Source organism: Vidua chalybeata, chromosome Z (assembly GCF_026979565.1).
Source record: "Vidua chalybeata isolate OUT-0048 chromosome Z, bVidCha1 merged haplotype, whole genome shotgun sequence".
Lineage (NCBI taxonomy): Eukaryota > Metazoa > Chordata > Aves > Passeriformes > Viduidae > Vidua > Vidua chalybeata.
The window spans coordinates 7,957,845-7,972,118 of record NC_071570.1 but is presented as its reverse complement, the minus strand read 5'-3'; the positions used below and the strand labels follow the sequence as shown (position 1 = coordinate 7,972,118).

The window sequence follows — 14,274 nt, the reverse complement described above, 5'->3', positions numbered from 1 at the left end:
ATTGTTAAAACCTAAAAACATTAATCTGAAAACATGGCAAAACCTGAAAATGGAGCTTCACACTAGGTCTCAATGCATGTTTGGGCATTATAATTCTATTGTATTTTATACTAGTATGGTGTTTAGGGCTGGAGAGATGTGGGGCTCTGCTTTCCTGAAATCTCAAAGACCAGCTGGGAGGAAGTGGTATGTTTAGTTCTTCCAGGATTTGGTGTACATTGACCTCCCAAGGATTTAAGTTTCAGGGATGTATCAAACCTTGTTGAAATTCTGACCTATAATACGTATGCTTCATCTTTCTTTTCAAAGGTTTTATATATATATATATATATACACACATATATATATATATACACATATATATATATAATCACCAAAATTTCTAATTTAAAGAAAAAGTGGAAATATCCCCTCAGTTTAACTTAAAAAAATAAAAATAATAATTTTTTAAAAATGAGGATCTCTAGTAAGCTTCAGATGAGTTTAAAAGAAAAAAGCTTCCCAAAAGCTCATCTTGAAGAAGATGATGGGAATGTTTTCCAGTTGTATTAAATTCAAAACATCACAGCTCTGAAAAACTTCAGGTTAACCAAAACACTATCTATCATATATGTCTGGAACTTACCCTTTCAATTCTTTTACACAATTGGATATCTTGCTAAAGCTCTAGAGGGGTACAGGTAAAGAAATACTTGTTTGTAGTGTAGTTAGACATCAGTGTACTTCTAATGGTTCAACAACTTGCATTTCAGTCATGGTAAAATGTTTGCTGACAAGTGAGTTCCAGATAAATGTTTATTTAATTTTAGTTGCCTCTGAAGTAAAACTACAGCCTTTAGTTTGTAAGGTTGACTTTTTTTGTTTGTTTGGTGGTTTTTTTTTTTTAAATTTTTTAAATTTTTTATTGACAAGGTTTTGTCCTAGTTTTTCTTCTCACTTAATGTTGTTGCCATTCCTAGATCTCTGTATTATTCCTCATTTGATTTAGGTAGGAACTGATAAATCAGTCAAACAAAGGTTTGTGTTTTTAAATGTACTTGCATATTAGAATATATATGAAAGTCTAACATAAACTCAGATATGGAAGGCCTTACTCTTGGTGCTCTGTGTGCTAGGAATTTTCTGGGGTTTATTTGTTCTGTATACAAGATTTGAGATTTTAGAATGGTTTTAGGGGAAGTTACGTCTCTGGCTCTTAGAATGAGATAATTCATTTAAACATACTTCTTCCTTCCCTTCTTTTTTTGGCAAAATAAAATCTAAAAGCAGCACAAAATCTTTTACTTGAAAGTATTTACGACTCTTCAAATGGACTTTCATGAATAAGTGGAAGTAAAAATTCTACTCTTTTAAGTTGCTGTTTTCAGCAGTTGTATGTGTACTCCATAATGTTTAAATGTAGTGTATTGAGAGTTGTTTTATCCCATTCTAAAAAATATTTAAATGTTGTGTATTGAGAGTTGTTTTATCCTATTCTGTCAGTCTCTTGCATTTGATCCTGTGCAGAAATTCCTATGATGTAGCTGCAAGCTCACAGTATCTTCCAACAAATCTCAAAAACTCAGACTTCAGGGCAATGTTCTTCTGAATATCAAAACTAAGGTCATTCTAGCACCTTTTTTCTTAGAGTTTTAGAGCATAGCAACAGGGTCGCTAAGTATGGTTTTGCTAATATTAGACATCAAAAATGGGAGGAACCGAAAGGACAGTACCTACTTAGATGAGGCTTGTATACTTTCAAAAAACCCACATAAAGCCCGGCAGAACAGCAAATTTCAGTGTTCTGAAGGTGAGACAATGAGTGGGTTTTTAGCCGTTTACTTTCTGCTGATTGCAGTTTGGGGTGACTCTTGTACTTTATTCCCTGATCAGAAGAGGTATGTTACATTCTTCCTTTTAAATTTTTATTTTCCCTTTATTCTACTGATTCAGGTTCTTACTAGTTTTCAAAAAGTCATGTTTTGGGCAATGTACTCATTGAACTTGAAAAATAGTCTTGTGTTAAATTGAGAACACATTTAAGGCATCATACTGTTCTGCATTTTAAACTTGCCTACTATTGGTTTCTGAATTTATTTACAGTGTCATCTTGGCTCTTTCAGCAAGTGTGCTTAACAGCCCCCTGCTGTGCTAGAATTTTTAAACAAGGCTCTGTAAATGACTGAAAATTATTACTGTGTTTAAAAAGCTGTTACTTAAGTTTGTAATGCAAATTTTAGAACTTGTAATATTTTATCTTGGGTATTCCTTGCTCATCCTTTGCTTGATTTCTGTGTACATACACCTTTCTGGTTTGGTTGGAGAAAACTGACATCTTCTGAAATGGTTTTCAAGATTGTAGTTGTCAAACCATTTGTTTAGTGAAGTTTTTATAGGTGCAGAATGCTTTCTGTAGCCGGTACCTGTAATATTTTAATGGTGTTGCTAGAGTTGAACACTGCAGTTAGCACAATCTGTATTCCAGGTGCAGTCTCAGAATTCATATGTGTACTGATGGTGAGGTGTGCAGTAAGTATCAATAAGCTGTTTTAGGAGCTTTGTATAGAGTACAACTCCATTTTGTTTCAAAAGTGAGTAACTTCATCTTGCAGGAAAGTGCTTGGTCTTTCAGACTTCCAGTGATAAAATGGACAGTCACTACTATCTTCTTGGAATGTTTTAGAAGACACATTTTCTACTCAGGTGTTTTAATATTGCCTTGCACAGTATATAAACCTGGCATACCTGTGTGGAATTGGGGACTGTGATTCATTCCTATGCTGGACTCAACTAACTCAGATTACAAAAATATGTTAGAAGGGATTGTTAATTTTATGAAGCTAAGGGAATACATTAATATGAAAAGGATTTTTTTAGTGGCTTAACAATAGGAAGGAGGTTTTGAAGAAAAGCTTTATATACTTGTTCAGATTTTGTGAACTTAAAAAGACAATATTTACTCTTAGCCTTATGTGAATTTTATTGTGAGCTAGATTGGCTTGGAAAGAAGTGGTGGAGGAGAGTGACAACTTCCTACTGGAGACAGCAAACACAAATAACATTTAAGTCAGACCAGATTAGCAGGAGAAGGTACAGATGGAGCTGGAACAGTGGCCATGGATCTTAGAAAGAGCATACAGGTCTTTCTCCACCCCATTTATGTTTAGAGAGAAAGTAAATACTGAATTAAATGCAGTAAAACTGTGGGTAATTTGATATTTTATGTGGGCACCTTGTCTCTTTGGTATCTTCCTCAGAAAATTTAAGAAACTAAGAAATAAGAGATGAATTTCATTTTGATTTAATTTCAAGGGTGAGAACAGCCTGGATGACTGTGTATTCCTGCTGTTAGATTGAATTCTGCATAGAGGGGTCTTCATTTGTCTGTTCCTTTCTAGCATGTTTTAGGTTCTAAAGATAATTAATCCTTCATCTCTTTTGAAATTTTGGTATCATTTTGGTGCAGATGAGATAGACCTGACCTCACATGAGTTCTAGACTGATGAAATAACTGAATTTACACATGACACCAAGTTGAGAAGCTGTGGTTGTGAAGAAAATAATACTCAAAATCAGGTGGGAAAGCTTGGGGTAAACCCAAGGTTTATGACTGAAGCAAGTTAACATGAGGAGTAGTATCAGAGGAAACTTATCAAACCTGCTTGTTCAAAGCTAGACAAAATGGTAACAATGGTTGTGACTGTAGAAAGAGCAGTCCGGAGGTGGCAGAGAAATGGAAGTGATCTTTGATGGCTTTGAGTTCTTGGTGCTGTTTTAGTTGTTTCTTGTTTTTGAGCACCTGACAGTAAGTTTGTAAAAGGATTTCACTCCTCACAGTGTTTAAATTTGAAATGCTAAACTGAGCCAAATGGCTGATAGTTTTCATTAAGATGTCATGTACAGTGATTGTGAAGACAGGAAATGCTTAACACTGCCTTACAAACTATTATTTCTTTTCTTCCTTCTGAAACTTTAAATTCAGAGACAATGTATGTCACTGCAAAAACAAAAAGTCAAACCACCCCCCCAAAAAAAAAAAAAAACAAAACCAAAAAGCAACAACAACAACAAAAAAAAACATACCAAACTTTTTTTGTTTTGGTGGATATTCCTTCCTAAGATTAATCTTGAGAAATATCATAATCTGGGACAAAAAATATAGAAAGATGTTCTGGAATATTTTACTTTATTTAAAAGTGGTTTTCTGCAAGATTCATAGCTTTCTTTTGTCTTCTGAGTATGTGAACATATCACAAGGAGCGGCTTGTGCTGGTGGTCTTCCCTTGGTGTCTAGTTCGAGGGTTGGTCTCTGTACAGGTACAGAAAGAATACTGAGCTGTTTGGTGTTGCTACTGAAACTGAAGCTAAAATCAGAAATCTGCTATCACATTTTATAGATACAGCATTACTGATTACAGGGTGTATTTCCTTCTACATCACTGGTGGCTTGTAATTTCAGCATTGCTTTTTTTTTTTTTTTGTGAGTGTTGTAATATGATCTGATGAGTGGCATAAGTCTGAATTAATCCTGCTCTCTAAAACTTATCTGTGGCACTTTCTACTTTGTCCCTCATTGTCAATTCTAGTGTGAATGAAGTAGGGGCCTTTTTTTTTTTTTTTGGATGTGGTTGAGTGTGTTTCTGCAAGTGTGAGAATGTCTATACTCATGCTCAGCTATTTTTAGTCCTCTTGCTTGTATCTGTTTCTATTCAAAGAATTCCTTTGGAAGCTGTTCCAGGAGAGAGTGGTTTGGTGACGCTGGGGGAGGCAGGGAAAGTGCAGGCAAGGAGTGTGTTTGTGATCTGGCAGCAAGATGTCCTATGTGCAGCACTGCTTCCTGTGTGACACCTTGTTTCTAAGCAAACTGTTCCAAGAGAATTCCCCCTGCTGAATATTGTCCTGCCAGGTGTTACCTGGTTCTTGGTGTCACTTGGAGTGCCTGGGTTTCTACTTGAATCTTATTACTTGGTTTGTTTTTCTGTGGGAACAGCTGTTCATTTTAGAGGCTGATCAGGTATGGCTGTTACATCAGAGCAGGTAACTGAAGTCTGCATTTCTAGCATTCAGTAGCTAAAGCCAACTGTTCCCAGTACTTGTTCTTCCCTGATCTTTCTTTTTTATTTTTTAATTTTCTGAAACAGCTTAGTCTGGATTAGCTTTCCTAGTAAGTTGGTTTAAAAGTTTTCACTTGTTATTTAACAGCCTCTTTTTTTTTTTTTTTTCTGGTGGTTGCATGCATTACTCATCTTGTTGTGAGTACAAGGTAGCTGTTGATTATAATGGTAGTGTGATAAGTCGGGCTGATCCAGTGAAATTTTTCTTTGGTTTTAACTTGTATCTTACAGTTGGTGTATTGACAAACTGGAAGCCTGATTGGTGTGTATGCTGACAGCCCAAGCTTTAACTGTTCTGGAAATGTCCTGCTGACATTGTTACAAGAGCAGGGAACAGTAGTTTTGAGACAAGTCAGTGACAGTTAGTTCAGGAAGGTCATCAACCCTGTGCAGCTTCAGTGGTGTATTTCAATCTTATCTGAGATGATTTTGCCACTTAAGTTTTGGTTTTTTTTTTTTTTTTTTTTTTTGTGTTGTAGTATTGATAGCTTAACGAGAGTGTGGCCTGAGTTCTTACATCTTTTCATGTATTCTTTGAAGAGAACATCTTGTGTAGTTGGTACTCTGCAGCTGTTTTCTCACCTACATATATATGTGCGTGCCCTGAGCCCACCTGGGCTTTTTGCTGACCTCAGAGTTCCTCTCAGGCTGGAAAGTTTGGCAAATTATTGCAATCTGAAGAGGCTTTGGCTTGTGATTCTTTTAGTGGAGAGAGCCATTCAAAGAATGTCCAAGTCACCCAGCTCTGTTTTCCTCAATGGGTTTGTCTGGATTTCCTCCTTTCCCCCTCAGAGGGGATGCTGTGAGTTTTAATGAGCTGGCAGAGTAAACAAACCTTGTCAAGGTGGGGCTTTTAATAGGGAATGGGTGGATGTTTAATTGTGTTATTCCTTTAAAAGTGAAATCCATAGATGACTGGCAAAAGCACTGAATATTCAGTTATGCATACAAAATCATAAAAGATTGTTGCGGGTGAATAAGTTGCTTTGGACTAGTTTGAAGCTATTTTAATGCCTGAAGCTGAATGTAAACATACACTTCTGTAGCTGGGGGAAAAGACTGTATTTTAGGTTAACATAAGCTGTGTTATTGTAGCTTGTTTTGATGTTGATTATACCCTCCTCTTCTTTGGATAGAAGCACCTCCAAATCTTAAGCATACTCTTCACTGCAAGTTACTAATTAGATGCTAACAGGTATCTAAGAGGTTGAACAGTAAATGTGATAGAAGCCTCTTTTCCCGCAAGGTAATTATATATTCAAATATATACTTTTCCTCAAAACTCTGCTGGGAGTTTTGTTTTGTTTTTAAAATGCCTATGGGGAATTATTTCTAATTTTTTTGATTGCACGCAGTGAGCTTGACCAGGATCAAGTCATGCTCTACTGGAACTTGGAAAAACAAAACACATTTCTACCTGTGCTGTAATGGTGCCTGTCTGTTAAAAAGCAAGTTCCCCATTTCCTTGTGAACTTGATCCCTGTCCCTCCTGTCAGATTCAACAGTTGTATAGCCACATAGTTTTCCACTGGATAAACTTGTTGAACTGGCGGATTGTTTTGTTGTAGAGAGTTTTAGTGTGCTCCTGTGTGAGCCTACTGAACCGACTTGCTCTGCAGCTGCAGGATCACTAGCCTGAAAGGAGCAATATTTTGTGGTTAAGGAGTGGGGGAGCAGGCATGCCATTTCTGGTGATTGCTCACAGTTGTGTGGTATTAGATGTGAGCTGATACTTGATTTTAATGGAACAAACTGTTTGGGTTCTGCCCAAGCTATGGATTGAACTTCAAGTGAATATACAGCCAGATCCCAAAGGGGAACTAAAACTCCAGTCATGTTTTTTTTTTGACCTTAAGTGTGCTCAGCCATCCTTTACTTGTTTCAGAGACTTCAGGAGGGCTGTGTTGGTTCTGGTTGCAGAGGATAATAATTTTCAACCCTAAAAAGCCTGCTAGTTAATTTTTTTTTCCCTGGCTGCAATAAACCTTTTTTTTACTGAATACTGGCTAATGTTTTTTCCAATCCTCATAGTTAATGCAGTGAATAATTCAGTTGGAGTGTCTGTTGCAGGGGAGGACCAGGCTGTAGCTTTGCTAGCTGCTGCATTGTTGGAAGTTGTAGACACAATGGTGCCCTTCCACTGGATGCTACTCAGGAAACTTTAGGAGAGAAAACACCAAGGGCCTTAATTTTTCTTTCTTCCTTTGTGATTGTTGCTAAACCCAGAGAAACAGGTATGAAGAGATTTAGGACCCTAATGGTTCTTCACCACCAAATGTAGCAGTCATGGAATAAACAGCAAGTTTACTGTGTATTGACTTGGCTAGTATTTTCTTTTATCTCCTGAGGTTCATTTCCTCCTGTCACAAGAGGAAGTTGTTATGTTCATGGGTATACAAGCACCACCTCTGAGCCCCTGTGTATGCTCCCTGACTGAGATTCTGATGGAGTGGACAATTCAGGACAGTGTGATGAGAATATTATCTCTTCTACCTTGGCAGCTGTTAGAGAGGTTTCACCTAAGAAAGTCTTTTCTCTGACAGAGGGCAAGAAGTGAGGGTCTTCAGTCAGAGATGACAGGAACCTGTATTTTTCCCTTCAGGTCTTAGAATATTTGAATATTTGGACAGGCCAAAACTTTCCTTGAAATATTTCTTAGCAGACAAATATACTTGAAAAGTGAACTTACTGTTGCTTCTTCCTCAAGGTATCCTCATGATGGCTGGTTGTGAAAAAGAATTCCTGTTTCCTATATTTCATTTTTATTTGGGTCAATGCAGCCTTTTTTTTTTTTTTTTTTTTTTGTTTTGTTTTGTTTTTTGTTTGGGTTTTTTGGGTTTTTTTTTTGTGTTTTGTTTTTGTTTCATGGCAACAGCTGTGGTCTAATCTCTTTTATCTAGTTCTGATAGTCTGGAGTATGGTGCTTAGAAAACAATGTGCAGTTTGTCTGTGTCTCTCTGGTCCTTGAAATTTCAGTACAGTTAATCATAACTGTTGGTAACTAGTGCATTTTGCAGATCCTTGAAAACATGGGACTTATTAGTTCAGGGAGCAGAACTTGATGTCTTGTAGATACTGATGTCTGAAACATAAGGTCAAGTCCTCTGAATGTTTTAGGACATTCACTGCCTTTGATTGTCCAGAGTCACTCAGATGCATACGGACAGCAGTGGAGCTGGGTAAGTCTTGCTAACCAGTTTTTGCAAGTCTAAAGATTGACTTGACTGTGTGGAAGTCAGTCAGGCTTCTCTGATTTTGGTGTGATTGATTGTCTTTTTTTTTTTTTTTCTTTAGAAAAAAAAGTTAAAGTTGCATTTCTTCCTTCAGAAATTTCTGTATGAATAAGGGTACATGTTGCCTCAGAAGCTTTAATATTTTAAAAGAAATGATGAGGACAAGTCTGCAGGATGTCTATTGAATGTAGCTGGCAGATTTTGATTAAAACTAGAGAATCACCAGTATATACTGAAATATGAAGCACATCTTTTTTCTGTTATCCCAGTCAGACACACTGGGATAATAGGAAAAAAATAGATACTCCGAGAGGGCTTAAAAAATATATTAATTATAATACTTCCATGGTTGAAACATGCTCTGCTACTGGAAAATGTGCCGTGTTCAGTCCCTTGTCCATGTCATGTTTTTGGGCTCTGAATATGTGACCAGCTTTTGCCTAACCAGTCTTTTGAGGAGGAGCCCTTGCTCTTCCAAAACTTCTACCGAGTGCTGTCTTTTATTTTCTAAGATCTGTCTGTGTATTTCTTTGTCTTTCTTTGCATAGCATATCATTAGGAGTACTAATCCTCAAAATAAAATACTTTTTTTCTGTTATTGAAGAGAAAGTTTTGATTTTTGCAGATGGGAATGTGTTCTTAGCTAATTATAGATTTGCCTAGCAGGATAATAATTTCAAATAACGACTTGGAGGGCTTTCAAAATGTGGGTAAGAATAATCACTTGGTTATTGGTTACAGTTTGTTAACATGACTTGTTTGTGTTTGTGCTGGTGCTCAGACTGCCGTCAGCAATACTCTTGCCTTAGGAAAATGTAAGAGCATACAGGTAGTAAAGTTTCTCTGTCCTTTGGCATTCTGCCGGTGATGCAGGTCAATATTTTTCCTATTTGCTATAGAAGACTGTAAGATGAGACATGAGTTCTACCAGGACCCATAAGCTCACGTTCAGTGTAGTTGCTTGGGGCAATACAGACCCTGAGTCATCAGCATGGCTCCTGAGGAACATCTGACTCTTGCAAACTCTTCCTGTTTCCATCAGCAATAAAGATGGTGAGATGCTTTGGACAACAGCACTCAAGGGAAATGCATTACACTGGTGCTTTGCAGATGTAATTTTTCCCCACTGTTCTTTTTCCTCATGCTCATATAATTCTACAGCTGGAGCAGTAAAATCTGAGCTCACTGTACATGTTCAGTAGTTAGGCGCTCCTGAGGCAGTGTCCTGCAGCCTTTTCCCAACCCTGTTGCTGTGAGAAATCTTTGACTGGTAGCTTTGTATTTTGAATATAAAAAAGCAATCACATTTTTAAGCTGTTCACAGTGGTTTTTTCATGGTTTATCACAGCTCCTTGTCCAGGAATCAAGAAAGTAACTTACGTGAGACTGCCTCAGGAAAGGAATTGAAACTGCAGAATTTTTTTCAGCTGATGGAAGTGAATATTTAACTTCTAGAGGAGTCTTGAAAGTCACTTGCTATTGCTGTGCCTGGTCTGTTCCTGGAATAGATTTCCTGTATCTTGGGGGCTTGCAACCATGTCAAATGAACTTCTATTCTCTGTATTTCTAGGATTTCTGATTTCTAAGTCTAAAAGGCTTACAGTTCTTGTTGAAGTAAGATGGAACAACAGATCACAGAAAACATCATAATAGCTTTAAAAACCTGCTATTTGTATTGATATGTGTTCAATTAATCTCTGATTACTTGCCTTTCTCTTTTCCTTCTAATATCCAAAGCAGAAATGCAACTAAATGTGTTGGATAAGACAAGGGATGAAGACTTTGGAGGTGGGGAATTTGGTAGTTTTAGGAAGGTTAAATTATAATATTTTGTTATTGCTTTTGTAAGCTAGCAGTTAAGTAGCTCCAGCTAACTGGAGGTGAAGCTGTAGTGTAGGTCCTTGGACTAAAACATGCTGTACAGACAGAAAACTAAAACAAAAGACTGAGAGTTGGGATGCAACAGATTCTTCTGTTGCTTTCCATTTTTAATGGAATTTTTTAAATGAAGTCATAACTAATGATAAAGGCATTTTTAAATTTTAGGGTTTTTTTTTGTTTTGTTTTGTTGGTTTTTTTTTTTTTTTTTTTTGTTTTTTTTTGTTTTTTTAAATTAGTAAAGACAACCTTGGTCTATGGGTACTAGGTTACATCAGTGAAAAAAAAAAGTTTACAGGAATCTTGTGCATCTTCATTAATTGTCATGAGAGAATACAGGCACTTCTTTACACAAGAATTTTTGGAAGCCCTCTCTCTTTCTTTAATACTTTCTCCTTTTTTTTTTTTCACTAGTGCTCTGTAGTAATGTATAGAAAGTGATGAAACTAGTATTAGTTTCATTTAATATTTTATATGTTTCTTCAAATGCAGCTGTTTTGTTTGCTTATTAGAATTGCAGTGTCTGCAAGGTCAGGTATTAATGGGGGATGGGGGACTGCTGATGGGGGACTTTTGTGCTGCACCAGATGCTGACATGGAAACTGAAGCATCTGCTTGCCTGAATATTTTTTAAATTTTCATTAAACAGATTTTAATTAAGAATTTTCTTCCTCCCAGTCTCAAATCATATTTCCTCATTTGATCTACAGTAAAATTAAGTTAATCAGTTTGTGATATCCTGCTCATTACTGTGACAGCAGCCTGCCAAACAGACTTGATGAATATGAGGCGTTGGAGAGAATAAGAAGCTGCTTTGTGAGCAAGGAAATGTTCAGCCCCATCTAATTAATTAATAATATCCCACTTATGCTCAAAACTGTTATCACTGATAATTTGGAGGCAGTGGCTCCCTGCTGCCTGTTGCTTCTTAATCTGCAGTAGGTGTGGTTGGGTGTGAAGCCTCAGCCATGTGTCCCTGCTCAGTGCAGTGTCTGAGGTGGAGCGCAGCCCTCCAGCTGCTGTGTCTGGACACTGCCAGTAGACAGTGGGAGCCAATTTAAGAGGAAGTAAAATAACAGTAATTTGAAAGTTCTCTTTTTATCAGGCTGCCAGTTGTGCTCTTAAGAAGACTAGATTGTGTCTGATGGATTATAGCATATCCTTGTTGGCTTGTTGGGGACTGTCAAACTGAGTTTGAGGTTCCACACTTGCCTGAGGCAAGTACAAGTCAATACTGCTGCCTGTACCTTTGCTGGGCTGCTTTTTTTGGTACTAACCTGCCAAATTGTGCTGCTCATGTACCACACAATCAGGAGGATGAAGATCTCCTTTAAAAACCCTGTTAAGGTGTTCAGGTTGTTTGAGCTCTGTTCCCACAGTAGCCTGATCTTTCTGTGCTATGTCATCTCCCAGGAGTGTTTCAGCCATTTGTGTGCCTGCCTTTTTTCTTCAAGTATCCTTTCATCCTGAAGAACAAATATGGCTTAAGCAGTGGTGGGACAGACACATGCTAGGAAAAGGAGAAGAGACACAATCTGCATGAGGAACCATAGATTGTCTGGCTGCCAAAGTGTCGAGTGTAGATCAGCATGTGTTTTGCAAACACACAGAAAAGTTTTTAATATAAGTGTCCTGCTGTGTTGTCTAAAATATGAATCACCATATTTTCAGTGGCTTTGGTGGTACTGGGGGAATTGCACTGACAGAAATACCAAAATTCCTAGGTACCATAATAAATATGATGCTAATTCAGAAATTATGAACAAATTGAGACCCAATGGAATTGCATTTTCTCAACAAATCTTAAGAAACAATGGGCTGATTCTAGACAACCATATATGAAACTATAAGCTTGTCTTTCAGAGAAGTTAGTGCTCTCTTGTGTGCTCTGTTCAGGGCTTTTTGCATTGCTCATTGTGCTAGTTTGAATTGTGATAAGCAGTCTGATGCTTGGAAAAAGAAACACTAAAAACATTCCAACAAAACAAAAAGCTAACTCAAAGGTCATTATTAGTCTATATAAATTGAAGTTTTTGGATGTTGCCAGTCCAGTCAGCAAAGCTTATAAAGCAGATTTTAACACAAACAGCTGAAGTAATACTACTGTAGACTCAACTGAAAATGTCCATACGTTATAACATATCAGTGAATGGCCATGAGCAGATACTCAGTAATAAATGTTGCATTTGCTGCTGAGAGCATCTCCACATCTACTTTATATTTTGCTACATTCCATAGAACATGGTGTCAGTAGCTTAGGTAACTTTTTGTTTTGGCTGTATCTCGCCTTTTTGTCAGACACAATGCTCTGAAGGGCTGTGTGTTCTGGGCCTTAGAACACAATGCACTTAGACTACTTTAAGGGACTGTGAGATAGATTGGCTTTGTTCAGTGCATTCGAAAAGTTGTAGAAACAGTTTTCCACTTCAGCTTATAACTGCAGTCAGTTCCTGATCAAGTATGTTTCTTATGGAAATATACTTTCCTCTCAGACATTAAAGCATTATTGAATACTTTAGCTAGTACATAAATAAATTCAATGTCAGTGTTCAATTTTGACCAACAAGAATGTATTTCTAAAGTAAAGAAGAAATTTCGGTGATAATGTAGTTAATTGTTCTTTTGATTGTAGGTCAGGCTCTGGAGCATCATGAATTGGTATTTAAACTGAAACATCTCATTGCAGCTTTAATTGTTGAATGCACATTACTTGTGACTGCCAGTGATTCAGTTGTAGAACAGGTCCCACTCCATGGGATTGCAGTGTGCTCATCTTCCTGAAGAAAGAGGAGACTGAGGGGAGACCTCATAGCAGTCTACAACTTCCTTGTAATGGGAAGAGGAGGGAGGAGAGGCTAGCACTGATATCCTCTCTGTGGTGACCAGTGACAGGACCTGAGGAAATAGCCTGGAGCTGTGTCATGGGTGCTTTTCTTTGGGTATTATAAAAAAGCTCTTCACCCAGAGAGTAGTTGGGCACTGGAACAGGCTCTCCAGGGAAGTGTTCACAGCACCAAGCCTGACAGAGCACAAGAAGTGTTAGGAAAATAGTCTCAGACACATGGTGTGACTTTTGGGAATGGTCCTGTGCTGGGCCAGGAGTTGGACTAGATGATCCTGATGAGTCCCTTCTAGTTGAGCTTATTATGTGATTCTGTGGTTGTTGTGCTGAGCTCGGTGCTAGGCAGCTGTTACCCTGGCAAGTTTTGTGCTGAGGCTTGCTCATATAATGGGACGGCAGTAGAAGGACTTTGCTGTTTGCTTGCACATCTCCTTCTGCCCAGGTACCTCTTGCAAATTGTCCTTACTTCCAAAAATCTGCAGTTTTACCTTCTAGCCTTATGGGGACAGAAACCAGGCAGTTGAACATGAGCATTCTAACCATTTGAAAGATCTGTTAGTTGCCATAGCTGCTATAAACCATGCTCATTGATTAGTCCTGTGCTAAATGCTGTACAAACAGGGGGAATAATAATGTCTTGTTTCAAAGTAATTTTAATACTAGAGAACAAATAAGAATGGAAGCTGAGAGCCACAGATGGGGTAACAATAATGTGTGTGGGGGATTTGGGCTTTCTTTGGGGTTTCTCTGTTGCCGTACAGCCACAGTATGTTAAAAGCAGGATGATAGGTAGTTTTATAAATTGTTTCTGTAAATACGAGGGACAATAAAACAAAAGTACTGGCTATAGAGGCTGGATTTAAACCTAATCATCATAATTTCTCTTATAAATTAAAGGTGAGAAGTAGAGTTGGAATTGGCCATGACCTCCATGAATGTGCAGGAAAAGCAGTTTTGATAGTAGGGAGAAGAGGAACTATCTAGTTCATTAATACGATTTTGGTGTAGTGTTCTGAGTGGTGAGAGCGGTTAAATTCCAGGCATCAGAACTAGACAGCAGGTACTATGAGAAGTATAAGTGATGCAGCTGGAGCTAAAACTTAATCAGAGTAGCCAATAGGAATGTCTGTATGTTAAATAACTAGAAAAAGCTGTGAGATCTAGAAGTACAAATTGATACATACCCCAGTCAGCTGATAAAAAGGCTTTCTATCCACTGCATTTCCCC

General features: G+C 37.7%; 1 protein-coding gene across 6 annotated transcripts in view; it reads left to right on the top strand.

Moving 5' to 3' along the window:
• Positions 1-14,274, top strand: part of LOC128802514 (ubiquitin-associated protein 2-like) — a 123,700-nt gene that overhangs the window by 7,852 nt on the left and 101,574 nt on the right. The gene's annotated exons all lie outside the window — the stretch shown is intronic.